This window comes from Gopherus flavomarginatus, chromosome 1 (assembly GCF_025201925.1).
Source record: "Gopherus flavomarginatus isolate rGopFla2 chromosome 1, rGopFla2.mat.asm, whole genome shotgun sequence".
Classification (NCBI taxonomy): Eukaryota; Metazoa; Chordata; order Testudines; family Testudinidae; genus Gopherus; species Gopherus flavomarginatus.
In genome coordinates, this window is record NC_066617.1 from 267,079,139 (window position 1) to 267,103,546 (window position 24,408).

A 24,408-nucleotide genomic window follows, 5' to 3' on the forward strand; every position below is an offset into this window, starting at 1 on the left:
AAAGTCCCATTTACATTCAGGGGGAAAAGAAGTCCAAAGGAAGGGAAGAACATCTTGAGGTCATCCTGCCTTGTGGAACAAATTCATTGAAGTTTGGAAGACATAAGCAAGGTCAAAAGCCATCTTTGGCATCCAACACTAGACAGAAACAAGTGAACAGAGCTCTTGCAAGCTGAAAAAGACTGGTCCTTGAACCAATGGGAGGGGGAGGGTTTAAGTCTCTGTAAACTAAATATAGGTGAGAAACCTGCTTAAGCAAAGATCTTTCAGGTAGGAAGAAAAGGGAAGCCAACTCCTTGTACTTCCGTGGAAAGTCCTGACTTAGGGAACAAACCTGTACCTTGCTAGATTATATTTATGTTTTCACTTTTATTTGCTTGTAACCCTTTCTAACTTTATTTATTTTACTTGGCATTACTTAATCTATGTCCTGTTCATAAATTTGTTTTATTTTTACTATAAACCACCTTAGCCCTGTGTTTGGAGGGAAGGGTGTATTTATTCCAGCTAAGTTAAGAAGCCATGATGTGTTTTTGTCTCTTTAAAGAAACAAATGAACCTTATTGTTTCTCTGAACTGTCCAGGAGACAGCTGGACATCACAGAGCACACAGTTTTGGGAAAATTCAGGACTGAGAGTGTATTAGGGTCCTCCACAACAAGGCTGGTGGAAGCCAGAGTGGGACTGTAGACAGGCTACGGTGTCAGAGCTCCTGAACCAGGACTGTCTAGCACAGAGGCACTCTGGGTGTGACCTACACAGTTGTCTGCTGGCATCAAGGTTGTGGGCCACAGCAGCGGGGCATTTCAGGCACCTACTGTTTTAGGGCAAGTGGTGACACAGCCTGTGACTGGTCTGAATTGCACCCCAGGATGTGACAACAGCATGTTTGTTTAAAGCAGCATGTTTTCTTTAAAATAATTAAGCTACAAACAAAAAGTTAATATAACTTGAAAGGTCTAAACCCAAAGAAATGATAGTCAATGCTGGACCTTTACAAGTGTTCTTAGTGGTGTTTTTAAATTTGCTTCTGTATCTGGGACCATCATGGAGATTCAGAAATAAAATTTCAACTCAGACTTTAAGACAAAAATCTAAATCTCTCTACTTGTGGACATTCAACTATTTTTTACATTAAATCAGCTTTTTTGTTGTGAAATTCCTTTTCTAAGGGAAGCATTTTCAAAAAGAAAAATTGAGACCAATTCTCTTATGAAAATATATAACAAGTGACAGTATATGTTCAGATTCACCATGTTCTTACAGGCTAGATCTTTAGTCAGATTCTAGATGGTGTATTTTATCTTGCTGGACCATAAAGACTACAGATAAACCATTGCACGCTGTCCCATAAATACGTACATAGATCACTATGAACTGTTTCACTTCACACTGTGTGTACATAGTAAGATGATCATTTACATGAAGAACTATGATGGTTCCAACATTTTAATTAAAAAATAAAACAAAGAATAGCTGAAACATTTAAAAATTAGGACCCAAATTCTTTCCATGCTCAACGGATTTTTGAAATGCCTCAGATTAACAAGATTTATGGGGCCAGAGTTGGTTTGCCTACATTTAGCACTGTTTTGTTTTACTGTAGCCATTTCAACCACTGGTTGTGTCTGTTCTTCCTCACTGATTGAACTTTTTACCTTTTAATCGGCCAAACACTCATCTGGCTTACAGTACATTGAAATGGCATCATTCCACTTTTCAAACTGAAGTTTGAAAGGAACAAGACCGATTATCTGTTGCTTTCTGCACTTGTAGCCCATGAATTTATTTGATTGTTTCTTTGTCATGTTAATCTTTGACTCAAATGTCTGACAGTAAAAGGTTAGAAGCAGTAGGCTGATCAAGAAGTCCTATTCACCAAACACTTCGCAAAACATTCAGCTCAAACCTGGAAATTTTTTTTTTAAACAAGAAGTCCTACTCACCAAAAGCTTAGTAAAACATTCAGCTCAAACTTGGAAATAAAAAAAAAAAAAGACAAAATAAAAGGAATTTCTCAGGGTTCTATCATCACCACAATACTAGTATTTTCACATGTCCTTGAATTTCAGACTCAAAGTGATTTGCTTTTTTCCAAGGCTCGCCATGAATGCATGGCCCATCACATTGCATATTTTGCTGAAGTGCAGCCATCTTGAAAATATTGTAATCCAGAGGTGTCAATAAAAATGAATGTAAGACACTGCATTTACTCTGTTTTCATGTGAAAATGTTTTGAAGACAAGTCTATTTCTGAAAATTTGTTCTCAGTTCAAAAACTTACTTTGAGAGGAAATAATTAACTTCATTCATTTTTTATTCTTTGTACATGGAGAGTAAAATCCAGCTTGAGGTATGTGAATTCTGTTATCTCTAGCATTTTCCAAACTTATTAATAAGAACTGTCATCTTCAGCTCAAGCAATTATATACACTGTGCCTCAGTACTTCCAGTGTTTCAACCATATCTGTCATGTACACCAATGCAAACCACAGAACAATCTACAGCAGCAAGGAGCTATCCTGAAATCTTTTAGTAGAAGTGAGCCAATGCATTTACTTCATTTCTCTGGATAGACACAACAGTAGCAATATTTTCATTTCTTTGACAGCCTTACACATTTTTTCAAGTAGCAACTCTTTAAAAAAACGCTGAAATCAGCAAATTTTAGAGCGTTGTATTTCTTTGTTCTCTTGTTTAAAAACGCTTTTATGATGACACAGAGGGAGGAAAATTGTGCTGCTAAGTCCAAATGTGTACTTATAAAAATATCTTCAAAAATGTACAGTACCTTTAATCCTAAATTAAAATTATTGCCACAATGCTATTACATTAGCCCTAGGGCATATGTGATTTTTAAAGAAACAAATTCAGCATTTGATTAACTCTGAAATCCTCCTGTAAATGGAGTTTATGTGTCTGTGTAAAGTTCAAGGCAGGCAGGCTGAATCTATAGAACAAACTGCTTGGAGGTGCTGCTGTCCTAGAGAAGAAAGTCTGCCCTATCTGAGGCAGACAGGCTTTACCACATGGCTACCTGTACTAAATTAAGAAGGGGGGAAGTTCATCCAAAGTGCACAGATTAAAATTTTCAATAGGCCTAAAAATGACTCTAAGGCATGAATGAGCCTGTCACTTTTTCTCTGCCTCTTCAGCAAATGATGGATTCACTCTATGCCCATAATATAACCCGTGAGATATTCCTGACTTCGTTGGTTATTCTTCATTCTCAGTCATGCTGAAATAGAGGCTGTGGTTAAACAAATCTGCTTTTATGGAGCAAAGCGCTGTGAAACAGAGCTGATTATGGCCTGACACATTGAATTAGACTGTGGTGTAAAGTAGTGCTGATGACTGTTGTTTCAATGAGTTTTTCCTGAGTTTTATCTGCCTTTCTCAAGCCACACTCATTTCTATTTTCCCCCTCTCACTTCAATTTATTTACTATGGACACTTGAGCACAATATCATTTATAGGTCAGTTCAGAAGAAGGTGGAGACTATGCTTCTGCCAAAAGGATTCACATTTGTTTCTGCCTCACAACTTGAAAAACTCAGTCAGTTCCTATGTAGTTAAAATATAGTAATATTGGGCATTTACATTTTTCATCTTCAAAATAATTTACAAACATTAACTAATTAATGCCTTTGAATGGCATGGTCTAGAGCAGGGATCAGCAACCTTTGGCACACAGCCCATGAGAGAAATCCACTGGTAGGCCGGGACGGTTTGTTTACCTGCAACGTCTGCAGGTTCGGCTGATCACAGCTCCCACTGGCCACGGTTTGCTGTTCCAGGACAACAGGGGCTGCGGGGAGTGGCACTGGCTGAGGATGTGCTGACCAGTGGATTTCCCTGATGGGCTGCATGCCAAAGACTGCTAATCCCTGGTCTAGGGTTTGTGCAGAGGAGTAGGAATCAGGAACTCCTGAGTTCTAATCCTAACTTGGATACAAATTTCCTTTGTTCCACTGGACCTTTTTGCATCAGTTTCACAGAATTCTATCCACGTCTGACCTCAGTGATAACCTGTGACAGTGAGTTCCACAGGTTAATTTTCAATTGCTTGCTTTTCAATTCACTGGTTTCATTGTTTCATTCATACATTATTCTTGAACTATGAAAATAGGAGTGATCAATTCAATTAATTTAGATCGGCATTTCACATATTCTATCATGTTCCCTCTTATACATCTCCTTTCTACCCCTCTACCCTCAAAGCTTTTCAGTCTCTACTCATATTAAAATTTCTTGTTGTCTAATGATTTTTGTCACCAATCTCTGAACCCCTTTTATTTCCACTCCCTCAGATAGGATGTCCTGTATGAAGAACAATATTCCAGGTCAGGGTATACCATCGATTCAGGGCATGTCTACACTTGAAATGCCACAACTGCACAGCTGTTCCACTGAAGCACTTCAGTGTAGACACTGCCTATGCGAACAGGAGGGGTTCTCTTATTGTCATAGGTCAGGGGTCAGCAACCTCTGGCACGCGGCTCACCAGGATGAGCACCCTGGTGGGCTGGGCCAGTTTGTTTACTTGCTGTGTCGGAAGATTCGGCTGATCGTGGCTCCCACTGGCTGCAGTTCGCTGCTCCAGGCCAATGGGGGCTGCAGGAAGCGGCAAGCGGCAAGGGCGCGGCTTCCCACCATCCCCAGTGGCCTGGGACGGCGAACCACGGCCACTGGGACCCGTGATCGGCCGAACCTTCCGACACAGCAGGTAAACAAACTGGCCTGGCCTGCCAGGGTGCTTACCCTGGTGAGCCGCATGCTAGTAGTTGCTGACCCCTGGCATAGGTAAACCACCTCCCGAAGAGGTGGTAGCTAGGTCGATGGAAGAATTCTTCTATTAACCTAGCACTATCTACAAAGGGACTCGGGTGGGCTTAACAACATTACTCAGGGGGGTGGATTTTTCACACCCCTGACCAACTTAGTTAAACAGATCTAATTTTCTAGTGTAAATGATACCCTATAAAAGGGCATATTCTCAATATAATTTTCTAAATTTTTTATACACCCTATTGATGTGCTTTTTTGTCCACCACTGTACACTGAGCAGATATTTGAATGAGATAGCCACAGTGACTCCTAAATCTTTTTCATGAGTGTCTGTAGTTAAGAACTATGGACGAGAAAATCAAATTATTCTTTCTGATATCCATTATCAATTCACATACATATGCAACATATGTCACAACTATATGACAATCTCTGTGCATACAGGGCCAGTTTTCAGAATTGCAGAGCACATATCTTCATCTCCTTTTGACTTCCATGGGAGCTGTGGGTGTACAGCGCCTTTGAAAACTCTGTCCAAAATCCTTTCCAAATGAGATTATGGACACAGCTGTTCCACCTGCACACGTCTAGTGCCCACTTCCCCAAATACCTCCATAAAATGTATTTTTCTCAACCCCATGAAGGTCAGCTTGAAGTTTGAGAGACTTGAATTGGTTCAAAATAACCAAAGAAAGTAATACTTAGTGGCGAAGGTTCTCAAAAATGACTAATAGATTTCTGGAACCTTAATTGTTGGATACCCAACTTGAAACAACTAAAAGCTGCCTGCTTTTCAGAGGGTCAGAGTTAAGTGCTTTCTGAAAGTCAGATCTCTCAAGAGGGATAACCAGAAACTGAGGTACACCAAATCACCACATTTTAAAATCTTGGCCAATAAGAGGACGACATATTGTTTTATGTTTCTTATACATTTTTGTGAGTGTGGTTAAGACCTATATCATGCAGTAGAATGATCAATACCCACGTTGTATAAATCAGACCACTATTGGAAAGAATAATAAAAAAAACACACAACAAGAAAATAAAGTTCAACTACTTAATATATATAAATGTAGTTAGTGTGGATTGACATACTTCTGATATTTTCAATCCCTATTTCTTTACTCAATTTCCTCATGCCTCGTTTTGAGTTTTAACTTAGTTTTGTTTCTTTTGCCTTTGGTTTTCTCTCTCTCGTAGAACACCTACAGTATCAGTCTTTTTACATTCTCTCTCTAGGCTTTCTCTTGTATGACATCTGTTTGTTAAGTCTGTGACTGCCATGGGAGCTACTGTACTAACTCAAGCATCTGACATCTTGACCTGATGGTAACTTCCAGCTGGCAACATCAAGGTGACGGACACTAAAGCCAGATTGTCCAAAACTGGCTTCATCAAACAAAATAGGACACACTTTCTCCAATCTGACACATTTTCAACTGCAGCATTTTTGCCAAAAAAGTAAATATTTTGGAGATTTAAAAAAAAGATTGGAATTAATTTTCTCAAAAATAAAGAATCAGAGAACATCTCCACCTTGAATGAAATTGTCACTTCAATGCCTGACAGCATCATAATCCATAAATAAATATCAAGCTGAGTTTAGTCTGAGTGCTGAAGTTCTGAAATGTGCATTCGAAAATCTACACAATCAGCCAACTAACAATCTCTTGCACTCCTACAAATTTTCAACGTGGTGAATCCTGTAAATTAATTTTAGGTTTTTTTTTTTCAAATTTGTAAATGAAATTCTCTGAATTATTATTCACTCTACTCTAGAAAGAAGATGAAGCAAAACCAAGAACAAGGGGAAAAACAATTTGAGAAACATACTGAAACTCAGAAGCAAAAATAGGATTGTATTTACTAGCTGTGCAGTGAACATCTTTCTTTATTATAAATCAATTCAGTTAGTGATAGTTTCCATTTGCAACTTAAAAAAAAATCTGAAGTGACAGTACAGCTTGTGAAGAATGCAACCCTGATAACACTGGAGAGTAACCTTCTCTGTTCATATAGAGATTGCATGTGCAGCAAATGAGTTGTGCAAGCTTCCTCATATTGCCCTGGCAATGTGCATCAAAAAAATGTCCTAGAGTGACTCTAGGAATTTAGTCATAATAGGCTTAACTTTGTATCCAAAAAACTCTCATTGAAATCAATGCATAAAAGAGACTAATGGGTTTAGCCCCATCTGTGAATATGCAGTTTTGTCTTCTCTCCTAAAACGGGCTACCAAACTTTTGAATTGTGGATCTCTGTCCACTAGAAAATTAATAGAGAACATTGATGTTTGCAATGTTATTGTATCCATGTTGTTCCCAGGATATGAGAGGGACAAAATGGGTGAGGTAACGTCTTACCGTAATAGTCATTTAAGTGTTTCCTCCTGCACCTTCCCTCTCCCATATCCTGGGACAATGTGGCTACAACAATGCTACAAACAACAATGGAGGAGATCAAATGTTGCCTTCTGAAATGGAAACTCCACAACATGAAGAAAGAATTTCTGACTTAATAGAGACATTTACTTCCTGAGCAAACTCAAGAAACAAATCATCATCACTAGAGGACTCACCATCTATAAACCTCTGACCATTACATACAACAAAGTCGGTCCAAAAAAGATTTTACCTCACCCACCTTGTCTCTCTCAGAGAACACTGACTCGTTTCACGTATGCAACTGCAGTCTTTAGATAATAAGTTTCATTTCTTTTAAATCTGGACTAGATTGGACCATTCTGCATGAAATTCACCTCAGGATATAAATACAGCCTTCCACAAACTTCCAGACTTTAAATGAGGCTCAGGTAGGGAAAAGGGCCAAAAACAGACTCTCTTCACAGAAGTAACTACTTAAGCTTGTACTTAATAAGTAACTCAAGCAGAAAAGAAAAATTCAGTGTCTTCATTCAGTCGATCTTTTCATCTCAGTAGTTGTCCATGCAGCTCCCATCGATTTCAATTCATGCACATGCAACTGATGGGATAATTAGATATATAATTTCTGGCAGAAGTGATACATTCTGAAATATATTTTTCCCTGTGCAGAAATTTCCTAATGGTATAAATATGAAGGTTACTGTACAGTAAAAAATAAATAATGATGCTAATTTTTTTAATAAATGCAGAAGTAATGTCATGCGGCTATGATTTTTATAATACTGAGCAAAAATCTGCGCTTTCAGGAACTCAGAAAAGTGTTCAGAGATGCAGGAGCTTATATGCAATGTTAGTTAAAACTTCACACTCAGGGCAATGTTAGTTAAAACTTCCAATAAGATCAGGCGGATCCTTTCCATTGGCTTATATAGAAGTTGGATCAGGCTTTAAATGTTATTGTGAAAAGAAATTCATAGAGTCATTTTTATTTTACTTCAACATTAGTGCCTTTCAGAGACTTCAGGAAGACTATGTAAGATAAAAAGAGCTTGCCAAGGAATTGCTGGTTTAAAACTATGTCCTGATACTTTAAATATATTTATACCCCCATGTGGGCTTGTATGTTTTCAGTTTCAACAGTAATTATTTATCTGAAATATTTTAATAATTAAATAACAAAACAGCCTGAACCTATCCCCACTATTATATTTATGCAGTCATTTTAATGCAGTCTTTTTACCTCCATTCAGTCTTTCATCAGTACGTTACAAAGACAGTCATAATCATTATTTCACCTTTGGTAGTCATGGAACTTTTTCATGTTCATTATCATTAATGGCTTAATGGTCTCCAAATTGTTACATTAATCTTTTTCCATATCAGTGAGATATTTCCTCAACAATCAGCATTTTGCATCTATTACATCTATTAAGAATAGCCATAGTTGAAATCATGTTCAATAAGTGGAGAAAATAATTATATTTAATGGAATGGAAAATGTTGACAGTATTTCTCTTTTTCCGTTATATGACCCTTTAGAAATGTCCTGTTAAAAATACACACATATACTAAATACATTCTATAATACAATCTGACATGAATATATGATAATTAAATATATTTCAAAATACAATCAAGTCTATAGGAATTAATGACAGGTACAAAGTTGATCTATTGGTTCCTATATTATCCAATGATATATGGAAATCAATTTTATTTGTTTGATGACGTTTTCTATGTAATGTTTCTTTATACATGCTTGTGCATTGTCTTTTTATATACTATTAATATTACAATAATGGCCCCAAATGAGCTAAGTGAAATACACCGAGTTCCTGCAATTTACAGTATCATGTCCATTGCTGCTGCTGGATATGTGCAGACAGACAGGCATTGGTTTCAGTGGGGGCCCAAAAAGGGGACCCCTTCCATGCTGATCCGATTGTGGGAACGGGACCTTCACAGACAAAAATATGAAAGGTGTGTGTGTGTGTGGGGAGGGAATAGCATAGAGATAGGTTTTGTTGTTTGCATCAAATGCACCCCTGCCTAATTATTAGTGGGGCAACACCAAGCTAGTGATCAAGGCAGAAGTAAGTGTTAAGGAAGGAGTTGAATGAGGAGAGAAGAGGAGAGGAAAGGAATCTCATCAGTTTAAGAGGGAGTTCCATGTGTGAAGGGTCATAGTATTAATAAAAAATTAAGTCATTTCCATCAAAATTCATTCAATTTAGTACAAAAATATTACAACAGAAAAAGTAGGGATTTATTGTTCAAGCTCCCTAGAACCATACCTTTGTCTCCCGCATTTACCTGCATAAAATCCTTAGAAATCAGTAGCTCACACACTTCTTACAGCACAGCAGCAAGGAATATTCAGAATTATTTCTGAACACCTTGCCCTTCTGAACTAGTGCCTGAATCTAAGGCCGGGGGAGAGGGAATTAGAATCAGCGTAGCCTAAGGCTAGATACACCATAAGGAATGGTTCATCATAGGTTCAGACTCTGATGAACAAACTCTTTAAACCTAAGGCTCACTTGAAAGACTCACTTGCCATTGAGGTCACACCTACCAAAATTATTGTCTTAATTTGTTTCATCCATTTTGAAGCTTACAACACTTTTAGAGTCTTGCATACATGTGACATCGTTATATTATTTGGGCCTGTGTTTTGTGGGGGAATATGAGTGCTACATTCTTCAGTAATATATGATACTGTTGTAAAAAAAGCAAACGTGATTCTGGGATGCATTAACAGGTGTGTTGTAAACAAGACATGAGAAGTCATTCTTCCGCTTTACTCTGCGCTAGTTAGGCCTCAGCTGGAGTATTGTGTCCAGTTCTGGGCACCGCATTTCAAGAAAGATGTGGAGAAATTGGAGAGGGTCCAGAGAAAAGCAACGAGAATGATTAAAGGTCTTGAGAACATGACCTATGAAGGAAGGCTGAAACAATTGGGTTTGTTTAGTTTGGAAAAGAGAAGACTCAGAGGGGACATGATAGCAGTTTTCAGGTATCTAAAAGGGTGTCATCAGGAGGAGGGAGAAAACTTGTTCACCTTAGCCTCCAATGATAGAACAAGAGGCAATGGGCTTAAACTGCAGCAAGGGAGATTTAGGTTGGACATTAGGAAAAAGTTCCTAACTGTCAGGGTAGTTAAACACTGGAATAGATTGCCTAGGGAAGTTGTGGAATCTCCATCTCTGGAGATATTTAAGAGTAGGTTAGATAAATGTCTATTAGGGATGGTCTAGACAGTATTTGGTCCTGCCATGAGGGCAGGGGACTGGACTCGATGACCTCTCGAGGTCCCTTCCAGTCCTTGAGTCTATGAGTCTATGAGTCTATGAATATTATTTGGAGATTTGTTTGTTATATCTGATGGAAAAACCAGTCAGGTAGAGAGAAAAAATGGTGCGAGCCAGAATAAAAACCAGGACAATAAGTAGCTTTATTTTCCCACTTGGAGATCTCTATTATTGTTAATCAACCAAACATATGGGCCTCAAGCTTGGAGAATTTGCTGTTCATTTACTTTCCAGGTAGATTTTTTACAAACTCTCAATATGACCTTTTGGCTAATGGAATACAGTGGTGTAAATGTTTAAATAAGATACCTAAAGCTGGACATAACATATGAAATTGCCATATACAATTAGTGTCAGATCATGGAATAAAAAAGGTAAATAAAATACTGTAGGTTCCTAAAATAGTTCAGTTAATTCTTCTAAGAGAGAAATTTTTGTTTCCTTTTTCCTGTTATATTAAGCCAAATCTTTGCCAGAACTATAGTGTCTAGAATTTTAGCTCTTTGAAGACAGAACTCATGTTGGTGGAAGATCACTAATTGCAAAGTACAATGTCTCTATCTGTCACACAATATTCATAGTTAATTACTTTAGTGTGTAAAGTATCACGCTGAATGATAATTTATATTTTGAAGCTCTACCTTTTTTCACACGCAGAATTTCAAAACCACATTAGTTTTCATGTCATCAATAGAATATTAAAGAAAAGAGTCTGAATAGATTTCAAAGGGGAAAGTTTGATATATATATTTATTAAGCTCCAGGCGAAAACTGGTTAATGACTGAATATATACATAAATGAGATTTTTCTGTGTATTAAGCAAGATTTTCTTTCCCAGTTCATGTCTAGGTCAAATAAAGTTCATTTATGTCCAATAGATTATTCCAGTTAAAAGGAAAGGCAGAGATTAAAGAGTAAAGTGAAATACCTTCCAATCTGCCATGGATGCAGTCTTTAATATTAAAGTCAGGTGACACAAATGCAGCTAGCCCTTGGTAGCTAACCTAGAGACCTACGGGTGCTGAGCTGGAAAAGATGAAGTCTGATTTTGACTTCATAGTATAAACAGAATGTCATCCGCACATCAAAATTCCACCCTCAGTGAACCTCCGGCATGGTTAATGATTATAATCTTCACATTTAATCATGGGAACACAGTGACAGGCAAACAAAGGTTAGCTAAACTGACAGTTCAGACTGTTTCAATGGAATAAGGGAACTTTGCAAGTATTATTTTAAAATGCATATACTCTTCCAGCAGCACTTTTCAGCTTTAAACCTAGCTGCTTGTACAAAACCTAGCTGCTTGCAAGAACTGGCAGTGTGTATAATTAACCTTTAGATGGCAGAAAGGCTGGAAATTTTGATTTTTTTTAAACTGTTGCTATGCCAATACCACTTTCAAGGTTAAATTAAGTTAAGGGCACCTAAAGGGTGAAGAGAAGAACACAACACTAACATGTCAAAGGGAAAAATGCCATTTTAGAAATGATACAGCTATCTTGAAGAGATATTCTCTTGGGCTAAAGGACAACAACGACTTATTGAGAACAATATTTCAAGATATATCATATTCTCTGTTCAATTTTTGTTGTCCATTAAACCATGTGTTCCTTTCACCCTCTTTCTTCCCCATACCACAATTTCAAAGAATTGTGAGTCTTCAAAATAGTCTGTAAGAACTTCAAAGGGTTTATTATTATTTACACTTATTCAGTGTTCTTTCAGGTGTATGTTACAAAGACATACAGCTTCAATAAGGAATAATTAATTAAAAGACCAATTTTTATCCTTACAGATAAAGTGAATCTAATACAAACAGTTCCTATATTTCATTATCAGCATTTGAAATAGCATATAATTATTGTCCAATATTTAAATAAATGCCTACTTGCTATTTTTGAACCATATTTTGAATTATTTTATTGCAATGTACTCATGTGCTTCAGCAGGAAGGTGCTTCATAAACAACAATAATAATACAAATGATATTATTAATTAATAACATTCATGCTACATTGATCATTCAATTTCAGATTTCATTAATCCATTCACATTGAGGTATCAAAATGGTTAACAAATACGTATTTGAAGTCAAAATAAATCAAGCAGAATAAAATAAGATCTATTTGTAAGTTATTACAACACAGTTAAAACAACTTACTAATAAAAATACACTACACAGAAGAGGGCCAGATTTTCAAAGGTGTTTAGACAGCTAAAGATGCAGTTAAGTCCCTTGGAGATTTTCAAAAGTTCCCACTGCACCTAAATGGATTTAAAAATCTGGCCCAGGATCTTTAGAACTCAAATACGATGATTTATAGTGGATTAAATAATTACATAGACAGACCAAAACAGTTATAAAATATTGAGAGTAAAACAATACTAAATAAAACTGACGTATCTTTCTTTCAGTTGGAAATACAAAAATATATTTAGGAAATGGGTAATTTAGAGTCAGAAGTTAGCAACATATTGTCTTGATTTCTTTTATGTTTTATTAATGTAGACTGTTAAACAAAACAAAAACAAAAGATAGGGGAAAATTCTATACTGACTTATCACCCCTGCCATCCCACGAGCTCAGCGGCAGGGATATAGCCACTTTCATGGGACAACTGCACAGTTAACGTGAATTCTGTGAGCTCTTTTCATCCAACCTACATTTTTGGCCAAATTCTCTTCTCAATTTACTGACTTCCATGCAGTCAAATGGGATAACAGAAGACTTAAGTGCCTTCAGGTTCTCATTTCTCCTTTTTATTCCAGCTTCTGTTCTATTTGTAAAATTATTTCTGTTTTACTTTTCATTCATTTCTACCTCTATGAATCATTCTTTTGGGGACAGATTGTGAATAGTACTGTTTTCTTTTGAATAAGTATTTCTGACCTTTTTTTGTTTTATCCTTTACTATCTTACTATCTTGTAAGGACAGCAATTATTCCTGCAACTTACTTCCTGAGAGAAACCCTTATTTATACACTTTCGCTCTCTGGCTTCCAGGCACACACATAAGTCAGAACAGAGTTACAGACATTAGGCAGAAAAGTGATCCTACAGAGGGATAACAGATGAGCTTTTTTTCCCTCCCCAACACAGAGTGCTGATGTTGATCAGCCATTAAATGGCATATATTAGCAGGCAATGCTCCTATTTGCAGACTGAAAGTTAGCATCCTTTATAATAATAATTTAAAAAGGAGTGCCAAACCAAAAACTTATTTTAATCTGTTCATGCAAAAATATGTTATTGCACGGTTAGCTTGTATGCACTGATACAGCAGTGGGGTGTACAGACTGATTAACTGCACCACAAATACCAGACAGAACTGTTAACGGGCTGTTTGCAAAGCTGCTTCTCGAGGGGCATGAGCAATTGCGGTAATTAGATGTGGAAACCTGGTGTATAACATTTTGAAAATCAAACCCAGAGTGGTTCAGAGAAGGAACAACTACGTTTCTAATTTTTCTGTGGTAAAACAAAGAAAAAAAATAAAATTGGGCCTTCTTTTAATTTGAGGTCTGATCCAGCACACTGAAATTACTGGGCATTGCCCCACTGATTTCAACTGGTATATGCCATGTGATAACACTGTACTTGCTAGCATGTGTTTGGAGAGATTGGACCTTTAATAATATCATCATTAATGTGGCCTTTAAAAACACTCATAAAAGAGAGATTTAAGAGCTTGCTATATTTTTGTGACCAGCTCACACAGCCATTCCCTTCTAAAGAGTCTGTATCCCAGCATACTACAGTAACACAGGCCCATTTGCTGAACTGTTTAATTATTCTTTAACTAACAGTCTTGTGTTACAACTCCAACTCTGATGAACAGGCCACATCATGGAAAAAAAAAACCCCTCCGATTGTTTTTAGTGTGTTCAGGGAGACAAATAACTATTCAGGGGGGAAAGTAACAATTAAAAAAAAATGCTATAACTCCAAAACAGAAGGACAACAAGAGACCAGCATTAAATAAAAAGGCTCGGCCACCAGCACCAGAGAGACCATTTCAGGTTGGTTAGTGAATCCTTTCTCCTTTTCACACTAATAACTGAACACTATCTGAACTAAACACACCATGAAATGTATTGATTGTGCTGTGAGAGATGTCTGACACAGAGAAAAACATTTGCTGAAGCTGCAGTCTTATCAGCTTCCACAGTGAAAGGGCAGTGGCGGGAGAGTGGCTGCTTAAATTCTCCCAGTTAGAAAGAGGACACCACCAAACTATGTATTTTCTGCCCCGGTTAATCCAAGTCTGTCTGCAAACTCCATTTTTATTCAGATTAACAAATCCTTGTTAAATGCAGGCTATAAGATAGGTTACAGTTTAAATCCTTCAGATAGCCAGACATATGGATAAACGAGGCATGGATTAACTAACTGGGACTGTAAATCCAGGAAACAATGTCTATTAATTAGACAGGGTCAGGACTATAATGAGGGGAGGGGCAGGAACAGGGAAAATAAAGCAGCTGCCTCAACTCCATAGAGAGTGTGTGTATGTGTGTGCGCATGTGTCTCCAGTCTGACCGTCTCTTCTGGAGTGTAAAGACAAGAATAATCCCACTTTTTCACTGCAAAAGAAATCTGAAGTCACTTCCTATTTTGGGTTCTCCTCTTTCCCCTTTTCTGGTGGAGAGAGGGAGAAGGAAGGCACTTCATTTCCCACTGTCTTTCAGAATTTCCTTTTCCTGTGCTACTTACAAAAAATCAGACCTACAGTCTCACAGGGAAGGGGGAAAAAACAACACATAATAAACTGCTGGTATCGTTAAGATTTCTATTCCCTTCCCCCCCACACACACACAAAAGAATACTTTCAAAAATAAAGTGCAAAGAAAACACAGTTATGGATCTTGGGGTATGCATGCTCAAGACATACGATACAGAGAAGTACAATAGCAAACTGAATGATTTCAGCATCACTAAATTCTGGTAGCACCCAACATTCCTCAAGACATGTAGAGAGAAAGCAATTATTATGATTTTACAAGTGGAATCACCAAATCTCTACATCTAGAAAGAATAAGAACAGAAGTCTCTCCACACACCATCATCCATCCCTCCCTCCATCCCTTTCCTAGCTCATTTCTTATCCCAGCCCCTCTACCCCCCCACACACACACACTGACTTGCCCATCCCATTACAGGAAACAAAAGAGAGAGATAAGTAAAAGTTGTTCAAAGGAGGTCATCAGTTAAAAACAGGGCCACCTCAAGAGAGGAGAAACTCTTTGGGGACTTCTGAATGCTAAGAATGAGAAGATCTCTCTAGGAAACAACATTCAGCTGAGGGAGAACGCCCCAGAAAGACACTCTAGAGCTATGAGAATTCATTGCGAAGTTCACCTGCCCTTTGAGATGACAGCTACTCTTGTGTGAGAAATTCTCATAGGAAATGAGATCATACTCTCCTAGCCCTAATACTGAGTATAGTGAAAACCTTTTTGAAGATCATTCCTCACATATATTCCAAAGCAGTGAAAAAGTTTTGCCCCAACATACAACCTCCTGAGCATGGTTTTTCCCAATTGTCATAATCCAAACTGCCCTTTTACTTTGTGAGAATGATCGTGCCGTCAGCAACACAGGGAGATCAGCAAAAGGTCAATTCTACTGGCACTTAAACACATTTTCAAAGCCAGAACTGGGCTCAAATGGTGAGCTGAGTTCAGACTCATGAGAGATTTGTTTATACTGGATGTACAGAGTTAGTTTCTTGGGTGATATGAACTACATTTTCTCTGACTTTGATAATGCCACACCTCTTTTGGGAGTACAAGAAGCAAGTGGATGAATTTGGTGAGATAAATATTATGCTCAGTTTGAATACATGTACTCTATAGTGGTCTGTCTTTTTCCTTTGATTTTTTTCTGTGTACTGGAGAAACAAGTTAAAAACTGTGTGAAGTTCATTAAAAACAAACAAACAAAAAAACCTTTGTAGATAACAGTATACTCCAAAAGCTATGTATTTCTGTATCTCACACAGTAACTTCCTACACACACAATTTTTGTTTTGACTTACTCTTTAGTTGTATTTAGGGACCTTAGTCTATGTACCTTACAAAATATCGTTAGATATATTAGGTTTACTCATTTTTCTGATTCCTAAGAGACATTAACACATTTATGAAGGAAGAAGGGAGTGGAAGGTTCTGGCTAGAGGAAGGATCCTGTCAAAGAGATACTTGAGCATCAGAAGAAAACAAGCAACAACCAAGTCTCCAGTATTTCTTCCATAAAGTAAAACACAGCCTAGCAGGTCAAGTCAAAAAGTAGAAAGGTCTAACGATGCAACAAAGAATGCCAGAACAATGTGGAGCAACCCCATCAGGATTTAAAGTGTGGTTCAACTGTATATCAAATAGGGCATCTTCTTACTCAAGAGATCTGCTCCCTATGAATATTCAGAATCTTATTACAAAAAAACCCCAAAACAGTTAATACTGCATTTTATTCTGGTTTACCTTGTAGAGCCAACACAGCTAAGAGAGTAAAATATTCTATTCCACTGTGTCATCAGTTCTCCCCCCCCCCACACACACACACAAATTGACAATTATAGGGGCAACAGGACATCTGGTCAACCCCACTGAAGGTTATGGGTTTACAGGTGTCAGGAGACATATAACTGAGGTCCTAATATGGCCAGCAATTTTTTATTATTGGTGATGATGCATGGGAAGAAAAAAACCTACCATAACTATGGGTAGGTCTACACTTATGACAGCATGCAAAGTATAGACACTGCATGCCCAGCTAGCATGAATATGAATAGTAGTGCAAATGGTAAGACAGCACCACGTAGGCAAGCAGAGTACAGACACACCAGAACAGTAGGGTACATACCCTACCCAGCTCTCAACATACCAAAGCAATGCTTCCCATGTCTACATTGTTATTTTAGAAGTATAGTATCCTGTTTCCTCTCCGATGCCTTTCCCCCCATCACCGTGAAAGACTTCAGCATCAGGGAAAGGCTCTGGCTCGGAGGAAGTGTAGGGAAAAGCTACATATGGCAGTATGGACGCAACCTGCCTTTCACTGCAGCATGTAGCTACAGGTACCCTACACACTGCACCAAGTGTAGAAAAGACCTGTAAGGGTTTGTTTACAGGATGCATTAGTCTACGTTACAGCAATGTAAATTTTAGTGCAGATTAGTGTGTTGTGCACTAACTGGCCCACATGGACCCTCCCGGCACAAAATACAAGTTCCCTAGTTCAATTAGTGTGTACTAGGGAACTTTTAGGGCATGATCGACAACAAGCTCGCTAATACATGAGTGTGTATTACAATTTACCACTAATACACACCAGATAGACAAGCCCTTTAAGTCTCGACTGAGTTTGCAGAGCTGAGTTGTGTGTGGGGAGAAGGGAATCCTAAATTAGCAGATGTGTGAAACAGAAAGGTTAGGAACATTATGATGAGATAAGCATCAAAAAGTTCCAGACTGAAATTGTGGCCCATTGAAAAATCAATGGAAAAAATGCACTTCATTAGGACCAGGTTTTCAGCCCTGATGTTTATCTGACCTGCTGAGGTTTACCAAACTTTGCTGGGGATCTCACAAAAACATCCTCTTGTGATTTCTGGTACCTTCCTGCTTTTGGAATAGGAAGGAAATAATATGAGAAAGGCCTTTGCTGCGTGAGATTTGAAACATCTGCTTCCTGTGCCATTTAGAACAGGCATACAAAAATGAAGACTACAAATTAATCAGACATTTTTGAACTTCAAAACCAAGGTGATTGTAAAAACTTTAGAAAATGGAGACAAATAATTTAAACATTCCCATACATGGTAGGTGTTTGAAAGATGAAAAATTATTTGAATGAAACATTTCTACCTTTCAATGTAGTTTTTGTTTTACAGGTTTTGAAGAGGACCAATTTTTCTTTCTTAAGTTAATTTTTTTGAATGATTTAAATGGTTATCATAACGGTATATGACATTTTTCATATACCAAAATCCCAGGTTTGTATAAATAAAATTTGAATAGTCATTTCAATACTGTTTTGATAATGCTTTAATCATTTAAAAATATATATATATATTAAATGATATATAATATTATATATAATATATACATATATAATATATTTATATATTTTAAATGATTAAAGCATTATCTATCTATCTATTTATCTATCTATAAAGACAGCACATAATATTTCATGAGCAATGAATACTGAATTTTTGGCAAGACATTTTTAATAAGCCATTTTTCAGCAAAAAAATAGTTTAAAAATTTCAACCCTTTCTAACACACTTGTGCATAAATATACTAACACATGCTTTTAACTTTAATTAGTAATTTGCACTACCATTTCAGGGATCTCCTAACAGTCCCACGACTCTGAAACGCTGATAGTTGGTGTTCAATCCAGTCCTAATTAATCCCTGACATTCCCTCTCCAAATCTCCCTACCTTTATTAATATTTCATAAGTGATGGATTTGACAGTTTATCTGCTAGACTTTGACCATTCTCTAGCTCTCACTAGTTCCAGTAAGATGCCCCAGAATACATTGCCTTCTCATGCTCAAATTCAGGAAAGTCAGCATTTCACCGTATTACAGGACAGAAACTTACTCAACTGAGAGTGTCAGATCTGCTGAGATTGTTTGATTTTCCAGAAAAAAGAAGACACCTGTAGGAGGTCAGGTATTTTTTCCAAAACAAATACTGTTTTGATGCAGTTTGGTTCAAAAAATAGGTTAGGACATTGGCCTGTCGTCCTCCCCACCCCCCACTCTCAAATAGGTTTGTACACTTCAAATGAAGACAAATACTTTCAGCAACTATTGATATTATAAATTACACTATGTGAGCCACTATGAGAGACTGTCAGTGCCTGTATTGCCTAGCCCAAGGCAAGGAGGGTCCTACAATATCTAGAAAGAAAGATGAAGTACTGGTAGCATCATTGATCTGTTTTCACTTGGGTTTGTATATCAACACAATAACTGTTCCAAACTGTTGCAGTCAGTGTCAGGGATGATGATGATGATGATGATGATGATCATGATAAAAGAAGAGGAAGGAACCAACTTTAGAAGTTGTAGCTATTTTTAATAGTGGTAAAATGAGACATTAAAAAAATAAGCTTTTCATTCCTGCTGACAATATGCTCTTTAACTTGGGAAATTTGTAAAAGATGTTTGGAAACATAACTGGTGATAATAGGAATATAATTGGAATGGTAACATTTTAACCAGAGGCCCAACAGACTTGTAAGATTGCAGCAAAATGACTTCTGTGTTAAAATGATAATCCATCTCCTTTCTCTCCAGGTTGGGGAAAAAAAGATAGGGCAGAAAGAAAAATATTCCTAAGAAAAAATATTTTTTAAAATTTTAAACTGACAACATTTGTAGTATAGAAATAGTAGCAATAAAGAAAATAAGAGGGAATATTGTTCAGAGACAGAGCACCACCCTACCAGCCATTGACTTGCTGCGTAGCTTTGGGCAACTAACTCACTCTCTGTGTGCCTCATGCCTCAGCTAACCCATCTTAAATAAGGATATAAACAATACTTGCTTTCATCGGACTACTGAGATTCTTTTTTAATGTTTGTAAATTACTTTGAAATTAGATTAAAGGTTGTGTTGGAGAGCAGGGTATCGTTAACTAGCATTACTAGAAATACAGCTCTATCTCGATATAACACGACCCGATATAACACGAGTTTGGATATAATGCGGTAAAGCAGCACTCCATGGGAGCAGGGCTGCACACTCCGGTGGATCAAAGCAAGTTCAATATAACACGGTTTCACCTATAACGCAGTAAGATTTTTTGGCTCCCGAGGACAGTGTTATATCGAGGTAGAGGTGTACTATTGAAGTGTGTGAGAGAAAGAGAATGCAGGCAGAAGTCCAGCACAGATTGGGGGCTATCCAGTTTATTGCACCCAATGAAGCATGTCTGACTGCCTGCCCTAAAGGCAAGTGGCATATGTGTGCATTTGGTGCAATGAGCCCCTCGCCCTCAGAGACCGTGTACGAGCTTTGGAAACCAGAGGGATTGAAATGGAGAAGGGAAAAAATAGGTAATAATATACCTCTTTATGTGATCACAACTATATTTATGAAGCAGGGTAGGACCTAGCAGTAGGCAAATAATTTTTGAAGCAGTCAGTAACAACTGAAATAAACACAGTTTTCTACAATTAGGGAGAGAGAGCAGAGGAAATGCATCCACAATTAAAAGCATACAGACTGTCAGGAGCAATGATAGAGACTGGCAGGAGCAATGATAGTAATATATATACATTCAGTGTATTCACTAATTAAAAAGGCAAGATGGAAAATGGATGTACTGGGGAATATCAGAGACAAGCATCACATTGAAATATAATTCACTATTTGAGAAATAATTTTTGGAAGACTCCCCAGTTGGCAGCAACATCCTAAAAATTATACTGTATATTATATATATTCCACCTTCTGAGTGAATAGTTGTACAACAGCAACAGTAATCTCAGGCCCAGTTCAGATCAACATAAGGAGCTTGGCCTAGTTCCAAAAATATGGAATATGTGTCTGCCTTTTCCTCTCATCAAGCATCTGTAAAATTCTCATCAGGAATTTCCACATTGGTGCATTCAAAGAGTACAAGAGGCTAATTTGCCAGTCTGTTTAATTCTCCCTAGGTGAGCAAAATGATATGTGGTGGTATTTACCCAACATAGATTAATAAAAGCAGTGCCATCCTTGCTTTTCCATCATACTATTCATTGAAAGTTGAAGTACAATTTAAATCCCATGCCAATTCTTAACCTAGTTTTTGTTTGACTTCACTTTTGTCAGGCAACGGACCTGCAAAGCATGCATTATCACTAGATTCCTTTGGGCAGTGAAGTAAACCTCAAATGAATGTAATATATTTGGATGAAACATGGATTTCCAATCAAGTTGAGGTCACAAGTGAAATGAGTCTGCTGCTCTCAATTTATTGCCTAACACTAATGTGTCCACATCACCCACTCAGCACAATTTCTTTTACTCTGATGATGCAAAAGTAGAAGCACTTAAGGTGTTTAGACAGAATAGTACAGAGAAGCTTCAACACTATGCTCACCTGCACTGTTACCTTACTCTTAACCAATGTGATCTATGTCTATTTTTGAGCACTCAAATTGATTACATTCCATCAAAAAAAATGGACAAAAAATACAAAACATTTTAAAGAGAAAAGTGAAGAACATTAAGTTATGTCTTTTGCATATGTTATAAAGATGTTTACAAATATAGTATAAATTTGGGGATTAGCATCAATAACCTTATCAATAATGCACTGATTTAGGACACTTATTCACATACCTATGTATCACAGGTATGCATGTAGAAAGAGCTGCTAAACCCCTTTAGGGAGTTTTTTTAATCAAGAGAAGTAAGAAGAAGCAAGAGTAACAAAGACAGGAAGAAGACAAACAGAATGGCATTCAGATCACAGAAGCAAGGGAATAAAGGGGAAGCTATGCAGTCTATTGAAATATCATGTATTTTCAAGGTTTCTCATCTAGACATTTCCCAGAATGCATGTGAGATTTTAATGGAATGGCTGCCTGTGTTCATGAGGGAGGAAGTAGATAGCTGGTCCCCATTAGGAAGCCTTCTAGAGCCAGAAGTCATCATGTAAAGGTTAGAAAGAGTGACTCCTAGAAACAAAAAATGAAGTTCTGTTGGAGATCATGTTGAGGTCCCCAAGAAGGACATGAACTGAAACCTATATTTAAGCTTGAATCTTCTTGTGACACACATCGCTCTTACCCAGCTATCTTATGCAACTGTATCTCCTAGGTAGATGGATTTCTCTCTAGCCACATTAGGTATTTCTAAGCCAGCTCTCTCTTTGGTATCTAAGCAAAGATTATATGCCTGATGCTACTATGCACTGCACTTTGTGGAAAGGAGCAAAAAGAGAAGTTGTTGATCCCGAAATGGAATGAACACTACATATATACACAATGACAGCAATCAAGGGGAAAGTTTACTCTCCCCTGAGACTATCAAAGCCATACTACACAGCATCACACCTGAGGCTGCATAGATGTTGTCAAGAAGGCATATTAGTACCAATGGGAATCAGAGCTGTGTGTTAATGATACAAACATTTGTCTCCGGAGAACCCAGTAGGCACTCAGATGAAATTCATGTAGGACTTAATGTTTTACTCATTGGCATCACCAGCTCTTGTATCTTGTGTGAGTTCTGCTACCAGCAGGGAGGGAAAGTCACAGAAAGAGTAATGAGTAAAATAGCATAAATTGTCTAGGAAGATTCCTTGGGATCTGGAGAAGCACGCAACACGCCCTCCTCCACCATCTACCAGCAAGCCCCTCCCCCACAGTAGAAAATGAGGTGGATTTTTGCATATTCATATTTAGTGCCAGATTTAGCCAGGTCCCATGCAGTGCATTGAATAGTACCTTACTCTAAAATTAAATCAGTTGAACTACTCCTAGAATAATGTACTACTAAAAGCAGGAGTGACAGAACCTGTCCCTTGGCATTTTCTGAGCATTTAGTTCCCTCAGTAGTGCAGTAGTAGGATGGTCAGATTTCAAGGAGAATTATGTAGTTACCTGATCAAAATTGTATACTCCAGTCTTTAGTTTGTAGCCATTTATACGAAGAGCTGCTAGCATTGTTCTTTTAGAACTAAATCCTACCCCTAAACTGAGTAAATGACTGGACAGCTGATTGCTGACTGCTTATTAGACAATCCTCCATGACAGGATGTGATGCATTAAGGACAGTCACCACGATGCACTACAGCTGCATGTTATTTCTTTTGCGTTTGAGTAAAAAATCTGATCTCTGACTTTTTCCCCCTCCCCAAAGAGCTTTACATCTATAGCTTTTTTATTAGAGTGGATCAAAATTAACCGAGTGAACACTTTTTCATCAGAAAACACTGGTCTGATGTAATGGAGCCATTTCACAGGAATGTGTCAATTTCATCAACTTGAAACAGAAACAAGTTGGCTGGCCCACTTGTTGGCTCATTGTGCAGCTGGTAATGAAAGAGATTGCTCCCTTATTCCAGAAATTCCATGAGGTTGGCATTTCATTCTGCTGTGGAACTAAACAAAATCTGGAATTTCCTGCCAAAGAGAAATTCCCTTTTCCAACCAATTCTATCATATAAATATTAACATAAATAATATAAGATTTAGTTCCCTCAGTATAACACCCAAACCTCCACAGTTAACCCAAGTTACTATATGATCTTAGTTTTTTTCCCCATCATGTAATGAAGATGTGACATATGAGAGTGCTGCAAAGAGACTGATATATCCTGACCCCACTCACACAATATAGGTCAATGTAACAAAATATCACATGGGTTGAGTCAACATCAACAGATTCTGTTCCCCTCAGACTATCCCTGTACAGTATGTGTCATCTCTTAGTTTTCTTGCTTTAACTTAAATAGTAAAACTAGTTGGAGCAAGGAGTATGTATTTGTAGAGAACCTTGAACACTGGGGCCCCTATTCTAACTGGGGTTTGCAGATGGTACTATAACTTAGATTGTTAGTAGTTTGGAGCAGGGACTCATTTGTACTGTAAAAAGTTTGTAAGTGCATCACTGGCACTGTATACGGCTACTAATTAATAAGCAATCTTTAGTTGATGGAAGCATGCACACTACTCTAGTGACGTGATGCCCCTTCAAGTCTCTTTCCCACAGGTTGTGCTGCATGCTCTAGTACAGTGCTTCTCAAAGCTGATCCGCCGCTTATTCAGGGAAAGCCCCTGGCAGTCCAGGCCAGTTTGTTTACCTTCTGCATCTGCAGGCTCGGACAATCACGGCTTCCACTGGCCGCAGTTTGCCGCTCTAGGCCAATGGGGGCTGCGGGAAGCAGCGCGGGCCGAGGGATGTGCTGGC